The sequence below is a fragment of the Mesoplodon densirostris genome, chromosome 11 (genome assembly GCF_025265405.1).
Source record: "Mesoplodon densirostris isolate mMesDen1 chromosome 11, mMesDen1 primary haplotype, whole genome shotgun sequence".
In the NCBI taxonomy this organism is placed as follows: Eukaryota; Metazoa; Chordata; class Mammalia; order Artiodactyla; family Ziphiidae; genus Mesoplodon; species Mesoplodon densirostris.
In genome coordinates, this window is record NC_082671.1 from 98572235 (window position 1) to 98584998 (window position 12764).

The 12764-nt window shown below is 39.7% G+C and overlaps 1 protein-coding gene across 8 annotated transcripts in view; it reads left to right on the plus strand.

Moving 5' to 3' along the window:
* The window catches only part of LIN7A (lin-7 homolog A, crumbs cell polarity complex component), a 245462-nt gene that overhangs the window by 206334 nt on the left and 26364 nt on the right, over positions 1-12764 (plus strand). The gene's annotated exons all lie outside the window — the stretch shown is intronic.

Consider the following 12764-nt stretch of genomic DNA (forward strand, 5'->3'; position numbering starts at 1 on the left):
ATTCATCATATTTATTTTACTTTTCACATGAAGTTAAAACTAAGAACATACATTTTTTTCATAACCTCATATTCTTTGGATGCCGTTACCTCCACATGTAATAACGAGTTGTTAATGAAATGGCTTCATGTGAAATGAATAATTTTTCCCCATAACTTCTACTTAAATAAAAAATAATTAACCTAAAAGCATAAATTTCAGAAGTATAGATAGGAACATATCAAAGCTTACTTTTCTGTTCACCTAGGATCTGTCTTCTAAGAACTTAAGATTTTAAAAAATAAATTAGATTTGGGTTATTTGTGGCCATATTGATATCTGCTAAGGACATAATATCCAAAATAAATGAATTTGGAATGTGATATTTTGTTGGTAACTATGGAGTAAATTCTTCTATTTATATATTGCATTGTTTTTTTTTTAGCCTGATTAGTAGTTTTATAGGACCCAAAATCATTCATTCAACTCCACTGATCTCGGATGTACATCAAAATCATCAGTCCATGAATGTTTTATTTCCCTTAAGCATTCCAATTCTAAAATTACCATTTCATTTACTTTTTTCTATGCAACAATGCTTTGAGATGAGCTTTTTATTGACCTTTAGATAACTATGACTTTTCAAAGCATGTTTCAACTGACAATTTTCATAGTCAAGCTTTCTAGGAGGGGGCTCTAGAGCTAGGTCATGCAGTTATGTCACAGAGTAATCTGTGCCTCAGTGTATGAAATTACAATTTCTCTGAATATATTGGGTAGATCAAAAGAGAGTATAGATTTTAAAACATGAAAAGTACAAAAAAAGAACCAAAACTATATTAATAGCAAGTGTATACATATATAAAGGAACAGTAAATATATATCAAATCAATTTAATATGAATTGACTTTAAGCTATCTGTCAGAAGGGCTAAAGAGCCTTTGTTTAACCCATACATTTGCAGGGAACCCAGCTGCTGCCATTTCATAACCACTCATCCATTCCTTTCAATGACCATGTGACTTTATCTGGGAGTCTGCGGGAGGAATTGGAGCAGTGGAATCAGACACATCAGGCTCTACCACTCATTATCCATATTTTTATGGATTAATATCCCCTAAACCTGAATTTTCTAATCTGAGTAAGGGGAGTAGTGACTAATTTGAAGGGCTCTGATGAAAATTAAAATGAGGCAAAATGTCTGTTGAGAGCTATCCTGTGATAATTTGATAGGTACGTGTGGTTACTGCAGAATGTTGAAAAGGGTTAGCAGTCCCCCTATGATAATCGCCAGTTATAAGTTTAAAAGCAAATTCTGCTACACATATAGGCATATTTTAGCAAACATTTACTAGCAAATAGGCATTAATAGTCTCACACAACCTCTTCCGTAAGTTTGATGACATCCTAGTTCTCTGCCCATTCAGATGTTCCAATCATCACCTTGAAAAAAAGGTTTACTTGAGGCAGATGAAACAACGTTCCAGAGCCAGGATTTTGTTATCTTTATATTCAGCATCAAACAACCAGAAATTCTACTAGACTGACAGTTGGAAATAAGAAGCTTTAGTGTTCAACTTAGGCCACTGATCCTTTGGTACAGGCTGTGGGCCTCCTTAAGAGTTTTGTAACCTGGTCATGCAAAGGTGGGGGACGTCTCCAAAATCTTTAGTATTCCACTTATATTTAAAACCTTTAATTTTGTTGATTAAGTTCCATTTATAATGCTAGTTAATAAGTCACTAATTGTGCCAGTGGGACTCCATTTCTGACATACGTTGCTAATAAAACAAAGCATCAAGTTGGGTATAACAAATGCTTTTGTAGTGACCAACCTCTAGAATGTTGCCTTGGTAACACTCTATAATGTTTGCTGACCACCTAGACTGCTTTAAGCTTCTAAGTTTGGAGTTTAAAACTTTGTACATCTATATAATCACTATACACTATACACTATAAACTACCTATTTTAAAGTACTTATAAGTAAGTTATATACATTTTAACAGTACTAATATTTATCAGATATTCATCAAAAGGTAGTTTTCCTTCTGTAAATGAGAAATTTCATGACCCAGTGGGTTTCCAATAGTCACACAAAGTAGTTAATCCAAGGCAACAACCCTGGGCTCCTAACACTGAATCCACAAGTCTTTTCAGGATAAATAATTCCAGGCAGATAGCAGTATTTAATGAAAAAAAATTCTGTAATGGAAGGGCCAAAAAGAGAAAATGTTAGCAAATGATCGAATTTACACTTTAAAGTACCATTTGAGGAAATTAATAGGGAAGGTTTTCAGAACATGCCATTCTAAACTGAGAACAAATTTTGGAAGGAAGTGATTTGAAGGACTGAAGCAAACCTTACTACTTCAGTACAAGTACTCGGGGGAAAATTTCCTAGTGTCCTACTTGAAAAGTAAAGAAATTGTTGCATGGACCTTTAAACGTCTGAAAAGACACATGAAAAGATGTCTTAATTATGCATGTTTGTTTTTATGCCCTACCTGCTTTTAGAAAGGGTATATCATGATATCTGTAAAGAGTAAAATATGTTAATACAGAATCATTAACATGGCATGTTAGGTAATGACGTGGGATAGAAAGGAAGAAAATCAATAAATAGAAATAAAGAAAAGATACAGCAGTAGAGCAAGTACTTTTTTTTCTCTTAGCCTCTTAGAAATCAAAACAGAAGGGAACTTATAGCAGCTCAGCTGTCATTGGTAGGGATTTTTTCCTATCCCTGAGTTCCAGGAGAAATTTCCCATGGGATTTTTACAAACGTGACATTGAATCACCTAATACAATTTTATAGAAAATGCAGAGGCTTTTTGCGCATGGCTACTTCTTAGGTCAACCCTCAGCAAAAACTTAGAGCTGAGTGCTCAATTAAAATTTAACGGTAACAGGAGGTCATAATGTTACAGTTAGAATTTATAGCTTTCTAATGATCTCCTTTTCACCCTTTTATACCGAAGTGTTTCATCAGCAATTTTGAAAAGGACCTAAAGGGCTGTATGTAAAGGTTACAGCCAACATGCAGCCAGCAGGGACAGTAAATACATTTAGTGATTGAGTCTGGATACAAAAATTATCGATAGAATGGTACAATAGGCCTAATTTAATAAGAATCTACATGAAGTCCTGCTCATTTGCCCAGAAAACTAGCTACCTATGTGCAGCATCAGGAAGGAATGGCTAAATAAAAAAACCTGAAAAAAAAAAAAAAAAAAAAAAAGCCCGGGGGATTTCAATTGGTTTCAAGAGAAAAATGAAGCAAGTTGAGGGGAAAAAAAGAAAAGCACAAAAATATGTTAATGTAATCATAGGGGCCATTAATACAAATATCATGTACAGACAGAGGAGGAGACTGGTCCAACTCTGAATATGCTGTTCAGCTCACACCCCACTGTACTTTGATCGTGGTTCCATCCTTGCAAAGAACAATAAGCTCATCCAGAGTCAAGCAGTCTTGTCTGGGAAGAAGGACTTGCCTTGTTTAGGGTAGAGAAGAGACTCAGGGGAACGGTGGCTGCCTTCTCTTGTCCTCCATTGTGGGAAGCAGTAGATGGCAGAACCAAGACCAGTGGCTAAAAGCCACTGGGAAGGCAGATTACAGCTTATTATAAGAAAGGACCTTTGAACACATAGGGAAAGACTGAATCGTAAGTCAGTATGTGCCCATCATTGGAAGTTTGCATCAGACCTTAGAAGACTAACCAGCAAGAGGATTTCAAAATATGTGTACAATGTAGAGGGCTGGAACAGTTGGTCCCAAGGTCCCTTCTAACTGTGTGACCGTGTTTTCAGATGGGATTTTGCTGAGATTCCTAAATACCCCTACACACACACACACACACACACACACACACACACACACACACACACACACACACACACACACACACACCCTCCTTATACAGGTAAGTAGGCTCTACATACTCTCTCTGTACCCTACTAATGAGACGTTTTTTCTTGAACAGAGCATTAGACATATACTACAATATAATGCTTTTTATTTATCTAGCATTTTACAGTTTATGAACAGTATTTACCTAAAATTCTCCCATTTGTTCCCCAAAAGTCTCATGAAATGGGTAGGGTCAGAGTTTGTTCTCTCTCTCTCTCGCTCGCTCACACACATACACACACACACACACAGAAATGGATACACACACATGTGCACACACAGGCCCACACCAAATACACACACAAGAAGTGAATTTCAGCTTTATTGTGATCATAACCGATGCTTACCAAATGTAATAACTGGTTACTTAAAAAGTAAATCCCAATGAAATCTGAATAAGCTCCATGGATTGAGCCTATGTCAATGCCCTGGTTTTAATATTATACAGTTGTTTTAAAAGATGTTCATATTTAGGGAAGCTGGGTAAAGGGTGCACAGGACCTCCCTGTACATTTCTTTTTAACTTCCTGTGACTCAATCATTATTTCCTAATAATTTTTTAAAAGGGAGAAAGTCCCCAAGAATCAACCTGAAATATGATATCCTCCTGGTGCTGATGGGAGAGAGGACAGGTGGAGACAGGAAGGCATGGGCCAGAAAGATAAAATAAAAGCATAAGAACTTTAAAAATATGTCACAGTCAGAAGAGACCTTCATTAGCTCCTGAAATCCAGGCATTGTTTCAGAGCATCATTGGTAGGGAAATTGCAGTTAAATGTGCCCAGCTCTGTAGTTAATCCTAAATAAAGCTGTCGATACAGTGTATGAACAGTGCTAATTGATTTTTAAGCATAACAGATGGATGAGTAAAACTTGAGGGATGGAACAGCATAAATTGTTTTCCTGGAATCTGACTTTTCTCCCATTTTATAAATACCTAGGCCAAGTTAAGGGTGAGTCCTCACAGCCCAAATTATTTATGCAGAAAGGCTCTCAGGTGTGGAATGAGGATGAAACATAAATTAGAACTGTCTAGATCTGAGCTCTGTGAACCTACAGCATCCCAGATGGGAAATCTGTGTTAAATCTTACTTATCTGTTATCTGAACAAAGAGAAGATATTTTTAATTACTATGGAATACACTATAAGATTTCTATGGAAATTTAAGCTCTACATTAAAAACACATGCCCCATTGACAGCAGTAATTTTTGTTCATTGCCTTCAGTCTTAGAACAGCACCTATCGACATAGTCAAAGCTCCATATGTATTTGTTTAACTCCAGGCACCACTGTAAGCACTTTACATATTGAATCTATTATTTCCTCATAATGATCTTTTGTGGTAGGTGCTCTTATTGTCACTCTTATTTTACAAATGAGGAAACTGAGGAAAGCGAGATCAAATGACTTGCCCAAGGTTGTACAGCTACTGAATGACAGAGGTGGAGAGTCTAACCTGGGCAGTCTGGCCTTATTCATCCTAATTTAAGGGTAAATAAATATCTTAGCCCTTAAAAGATAAGTATTTTCCTGTATGGTATAGAAATGATCAAGTGGTTTTTTTGTTTTGTTTTGTTTTTTTAACTTTTATGGGTTTGCATAAGCATTTTTGGTTGGGAGAGGGTCTGTTGTTTTTCTGTTTCTCATAAAGGGCTTTGACCTTTAAAAAGTTAAGAACCATTAAGAACCATTCCTAAAAAACAGTAGCATTTTGGGAAAGGAGGCATTTACTTGAATTCAAACGGCTCAGAGTCCTGAGGGGGTGCAGAGAGTTTGGTATGAATGTGTTGGATGGTTCCATCCCTGCCTAACCCATCACTTCACCTTGTGTCAGGCACAGAAAGCACAGGGCCAGAGTGTGCCCTGAACAGCCCTGATTCACACCCACTCTAGGGGGTCCACGTGGCTGTTAGAGGGAAGCTGTACAGGCATAAAGAGGGGGAAGGCAAAGCAGAGCCTCAGCCTTTGGGTCCCTGTAGAGGCCTGGCATGAGCATCCCTAAGTTCTAGGCTAGGAGGCCTCAAGTAAAGCTATTCTCAAATTCTCTTTGCCAAGGGGTTGTTAGCAGATTCTTTACCTTGCTGGGCAGCTGAGTGCGAGATTGTTTGGGTTATAATTAAATAGGAGTGCAAGCTGGAATTTCAGTTAAGTGCTGGAAATTTTTGTTCCCTGAATAATTTCATGGGACACTCCACTCGCAATTGTGAAGGCTCCAAGACAAGTACGATTATGTTGCCTTAACCCCGTCACTTTAGGAATGGCACAAACAAGGCAACATAATCCAGTATATTTTGCAACATCGAACAGGCAGTGTTCCAGTCCCCTTCATTCTGAGTTGGCTCGTGATAGATCTTCTCACTTAAAAAGCAGAATAGAAGAATATTGTGCTGCCCCAACTGAGCAGGTAACAAGAACTCACAGGCCAGAACTGCTACGTTCCCGCCCTGCGGTTTCAGCCTACAGGAATGGGCACCAGGTACATTAGCTCTCAGACGTTCATAGACCAACTTGAGCTTTGAGCATATCCTGAGGCTGTGCTGATGAAATTGACCGAAAATGTATCAATGCCAGAATACACTCACACTTAGCACGTATCAAAGTACAAGTCTCTATATGCTGGAAAGCATTCCCACCCATGGGGTCAGACTGACCTAAATCTCTATTTAGATTGCTAGTAATGGGTATTTGACTATTCAGTTCTCTTCTGGTACAGTCTTTTTTGTAGTTATTTTTACCATTTGTTGTTTGTGTTTTTCTCATTTTGTGCTATTTTAGCAATATTTTTCATTCATTCAACAATTATTTGTAAAGCACTTATTATGTGACAGCTGCTAAGCAGAGACCTGGGTATAAATGTGAACAAAAGAGAAAGGGTTATAACCTTCATGGAACTTTCTGTCTGGTAAAGAGTAGAAAAATAGTGATGATGATAATAATAAACATACAGGCATACCTTGTTCATTGTGCTTTGCAGATAATTGAGTTTTTTACAAACTGAAGGTTTGTGGCAACCTTGCATTGTAAGATGATGGTTAGCATTTTTTAGCAATATTTTAAAATTAAGGTATACATATTTTTTTAGACATAATTCTATTGTACACTTCATAGATTACAGAGTAGTGTAAACATAATTTTATATACATTAAGAAACCAAAAAGTACGTGTGACTCACTTTATTGTGATATCTGGTTCATTGTGGTGGTCTGGAACCAAACCCTCAGTATCTCCAAGATATGCCTGTATACATATCCATGTATATGTGACTGGTGGTATAGCCATCACTTATCCCAGCATAAAGGAAATTCCCCCAGAGATTCAGTTCATTTCCACACTGGTCAGAGTAATGAGATTTTTACTCTGTGTGTATTAGTTTCTGTGGCTGCTGTAACAAATTACCGCGAACCTGACGCCTTAAACAATAGAAGTTTATCCTCCCACATTTCTGGAGGCCAGAAGTCAGAAATCAGTTTGAATGACCCCAAACCAGGGTGTTAGCAGGGCTGGACTCCCTCCAGAGGCTCTAGGGGAGAATTTGTTTCTTGCTTCTTGCAGCTTCTGTGTTGAATCTCCCTCTACTTCTTTCTTACAAGGACACTTCTGATTGCATTTAGGGCATTTAGATAAATCAAGGTAATCTCATCTCAAAATTCTTAAGTCGATCATATCAGCAAGGACCCTTTTTCCATACAAGTCAACATTTACAGTTTCCAGTGAATAAGACCTGATGTCTTTGAAAACCATTATTCTAAATTCAGAGGGCTTACAAGTTTCCAGCACTGTGGAAAGGGATCGCTTGTCCACAGACCATGAGCACACTGGTTTTCCACTCTCAGGACAGTATGTGCTGAGTATTTTCCACCTACTCCTGGTTCTGACAATGCAACTTTCTTTTTCCCCTCCCACTTGGAATACTTTTCTCCTTTTACTTCCGCCTGTAATAATCAGTGAAGCTTTTCATCCTTCTCTTCCTCCTGCCCCCCGCCCCCTGGCCCCAATCTCTAGTCTTTGGATAACGGGGGGGAAAAATGCATTTCTGCCTTACTGTCTAAGTCAAAGTCTTTCAGCTATTTCTGAGTTCTTTATTTGCCCTGTAGATGTAAGCTGAAGGAAGCAAAGGGGGAGGGGAAGTACACAAAAAACACAAATTTATATCAATACTTCAGAATATAACACTGCCTCATAATGAAGTACTATAACAAGTGTTAAAGGGGAAAAAGGAGAAGAAAACAAGGTGCCGTATAAAAGAATAAGAGGAGCTCCTTTTAATAGTGTTAGGGGTAGCCTCTTTGAGGGGTGACATTTAAGCTGAGACTAAGGGCAAGGATGAGTCAGTCATCATCAGAAGAAAGAGCTTGTGTGAAGGTATCCAGGCAAGAAAGTCCATGACTTGTAGTGTAGGATTGTTACCTACCAGGGTTCTTGGCCTTCCTTAATCAATAGAAATTGATAAGAAACCAGACAAGAAATTCAGGCAAGACTTTACTGGGGCCCCTGCTACAGCAGGGAGGAGCGAAAGTAAGTAACAGGCTCCCTTGCTTGCTCCCCAAGGAGGGGCGAGCTCATTCCTATATGGGGTGAGAGTAGGGGTGTGTCCAGGGGTCTGGCCCGAGGGATGGCTTAGGTGCTTTGCCCACCCCTTTGGTGGTGTTGAGTGCAGGGGGCATGCGCAGTACCCTGCTTTTGCTCCCAACATCTTGTTTTTGCTCCTGGCTCTTCAGAAATAGTGGTGGGATTTGGTCCTTTTGTATCTTGTTGTCCATAATTTGCCCCAACTGTGCATGCACGCAGTTATTTTTGGTCCCTTATAGTTTCTTTGTATTTTGTTACTGGAGGAGATGTTTGCCCAGGTGCAAGCCCTGCAGCAAAGGGTCCCAGTCTCAGGTCCCAGCCTGTCTCAGGATTGGCTGAGAGACTGGGTCATGGAGAGTTGGATAAGATGAGCTGAAGAGTGGTGGGAGCCAGATAGGGCAGATTCCTATAGGTGCTACCAAAAAGGTTATATTTTATTCTAAGTGCAATGGGAATCTCGATGTTGTCCATCAATTCTGAAATCTGGTGTTATGCTAAGAATTTCTGATACCTACTATGGCTAGTCACTAAAAACTGAAGTGTCTTATACTTTTTCTGTTTTAGTGTAGTGTTATTATTTTTTCTATATTGAAATTTTCTTACTAAACCCTTAAACCACTTGAATAAGATCTGGCATCTGATAACTTTAGAAGTAAGTAGTTTTCTGTCTTTTTATCGCTACTTTTAATGGAAATTAGAAAACTTTTACTTTATTGTCAATTGATATTTTCAACATTTCAAATAAGTCATTACATTTCAAGTTCTTATAGTTTCTGAGGAGTTTAAGGATAGTCTAACCATAATATGACCATTTACAATTTGGGGACTCTATTTCATCATCTGTAAAACAGAGATAATAATATCTTTCTCACATGGCTGATCTGAAGATTAAAATAAGAGAAAGTGTGTGAAAGTATCTGCCACTATGGCAGGTATCTTTTGAAAACCCAATAGCTGGGACTTCCCTGGTGGTGCAGTAGTTAAGAATCTGCCTGCCAGTGCAGGGAACACGGGTTCGAGCCCTGGTCCGGGAAGATCCCACATGCCGCAAGGGAACTAAGCCCGTGTGCCACAACTATTGAGCCTGTGCTCTAGAGCCCACAGGCCACAACTACTGAGCCCATGTGCCACAACTACTGAAGCCCATGTGCCTAGAGCCCATGCTCCGCAGCAAGAGAAGCCACTGCAATGAGAAGCCCGTGCACAGCAACAAAGAGTAGCTCCCGCTCGCCACAATTAGAGAAAGCCCGTGCACAGCAACAAAAACCCAAGACAGCCAAAAATTATAAATAAATAAATAAATAAAATAATTTTTAAAACCCCAATAGCTGCTAACTATTAATTGTTATTAACTGTTAATATAAATTTCTTTAAGGCAGGTAATAGTCTCCTTCCTATCTTACAGTTTTCTTGCATGTAGATATAAACTTTCAGCTCAGACTAAGTCATTTCCTCTGCTCTGTTTATTTTCAAGAGACAATAAAAGTCTCTCATTAAATATTCTAATTTCAGAGGCAGTTAGCTCCCACTCATGTCCTGTTGATTATTGGCAAGTCACTGGATTTTTGGGTGTCCTTACATCTGTAAAACTGATGTAACGACAGCATCCTATCTACCTTTCCTAATGAAGGTAAAAGAGAGAATTGATAAATATAGCACTGGCAAAAATATGACTTTATCTTTCCACAAAAATATAGCATTATTGCTGTATATTATTATTAAACAGCCTTTTCATCAAACGCATAGATGGATGTCTTCATAGTTCTTGTGGCAGCAAAGTCTTAATTTACAAAAGCAGAAAATGTAAACAGAGTAAGGATCCTTCTATTGGCTGAGGAGTAAGCGATTCACCTTGAAGGAATACAGTGCTTGCCTTCAAGTTCTGTGCTAGGTCACATTCTGGCATCATGTATGCTTTATGAAACTCATCAAACCCAATTACCAGTTATTGTTTTAACCATTATTGGAGAAACCACTTTCTGTTGCCTAAAAGCTATGCTTTATGATTCGATTTAAGCCCAACTTGCTTGAGAAGGACCATTCTCTGAACTTACTAAATGTTGGCCTGGAGACTACTGGTACCAGCCTAAAGCAAATTCGGAATGTTGTTAATATAACCACAGCTCCATAGGTGTACCCAATGAAATGCAAACCAAGTTAAGTCTCAGCGTTTGTACAGTTTTATAGAATGGATTTTGATCTTGTTCCTGATTATACACTCAAAGAAAGAAGACACTGATACAGATGGGAATCAAATAACACTTCATGAGCTACATGTGATTACTGGGAGGTTCATGTAACATGCCCAAACTTTTCTTTTTTTCTTTTTGCGGTACGCGGGCCTCTCACTGTTGTGGCCTCTCCCGTGGCGGAGCACAGACTCCGGACGCGCAGACTCAGCGGCCATGGCTCACGGGCTTAGTTGCTCCGCGGCATGTGGGATCCTCCCGGACCGGGACACGAACCCGTGTCCTCTGCATCGGCAGGCGGACTCTCAACCACTGCGCCACCAGGGAAGCCCTACTTTGCCCAAACTTTAACTCAAATGTTAGCTGCTGAGCCTCCACTATGGGAAGTTCAGTGAGAGAGTCTTAGAAGTTGTGGTGCCAGAGCCACAGTTTCCAAGTTCCGCCTTGGGGTGTGGACAGTTTTAATGAAGTGGCCAAGTGTCCCATATTGAACCATAAGCCTTCCCTCCTTGGTTTGCTCTGTCTTCTCATAGATACAGAATCATTCGTTGGTAACTTTTTTACTGCTGACTTTACTCTGAAATGTAAGTTACATTGTAGCCCTTCAGTGGCACCTAAACGCTTCTCAGAAGTCATGTTTTTATTCATAGGTGTGCCTGTTATCACCAACAGCTATGCAAGTACGGCGTAGCTTAAGACTTAGGAAGGTAACTTTGCATATGAAGCAAGGCACTGAGACTTTACATCCTGGAGTTAAAGTCTGAATAGGTTGCAATTATGTTTTTGACTGAGCATGAATTTAAGTCTCTGCAAGGCTGGTATGCACAAGATTTGATCTCCTAAAATCAGCCTGAGCCTAGCTTATCACCCAGCACCTGCATCTCAACTCAGCTTTTTCGTTCTGAACTCGTCACCACGTATGCAGTAGTCAGTACCTATTCAGAAATATAGTAAAATGTGACATTAGAAAACTTGAGGATTCTAGACAGTCACTGAGCTTCTACTTCTGAAAGCCAAGGGAGCATGATGCTGTAATAGGTTTGGTTTTGTAAAAGTAGATTTGGCTCCCCTTAGCGTAGGAGTGATAAATTTGACTACAGTGGGGACCAAGAGAAGATTATATAAATGAATGGAGAGATGGCCAAGTGGGAACTGTGGCAATCTAGAGAGGAAATGTCCCAACGCAGTTCCAGCCATTTATTGCCACTGGATAATGTGGACAGTGTTGGCGGACAGTTCAGAATTTTTAAAAACAAAAAACACCTTCTGGCTTTGTAGAGGAGATGATATATAAGTAGAATTTTTTTTTTTTTTTCTTTTTGCGGTATGCGGGCCTCTCACTGTTGTGGCCTCTCCCGTTGCAGAGCACAGGCTCCGGATGTGCAGGCCCAGCGGCCATGGCTAACGGGCCCAGCCGCTCCGCGGCATATGGGATCCTCCCAGACCGGGGCACGAACCCGTATCCCCTGCATCGGCAGGCGGACTCTTAACCACTGCGCCACCAGGGAGGCCCATAAGTAGAATTTTAAAAGGATAAATAGTAGTTATCTATAGAAATGTCGGTTGATGGAGGGTTACTCCAGGCAGAAGAGACAACATAATGCACAAACGTAAGAAACAGCATTATGTCTGTAGCGAAAGAGTAAGGCAAAGTGTGGTGGGCTTGGGTGTGGAGGGGTGGGCAGGGGCCATGTCATAGTACTTACCATGCTAAGTAGTCTGGACTTAGCATTTGAAGGTGGTAGGAAATGGCCAACATAACATGGTTTTTTTTTTTGCATTTAGATAAGTTGGTCTGGCCACTGCCAGCATGTGGGAGTGGGAGTATGTGAAGGAGTGGAGAAAAAACTGGACGTGGGGAGATCAACTAGGAAACTCCTAGGAGTTTTGGAGAGACATGATGAACGTCTTGCAAGAAAAGAATTAGGATGGAGAGAAAGGAAGAGATTTCAAAACTATTTTGGAGGTAATGGTACTATAAGCAAGACCTGGTGGTTGACTAGATGTGAGAGGTAAAGGAGAGGGAATTACCCAGGAAGTCCTAAGTTTCTGGCATGGTTCCTGCCTCTTGTGGATACAGGAGAAAAGGTGTTTCAGGCTGAGCTCTCAGGAGG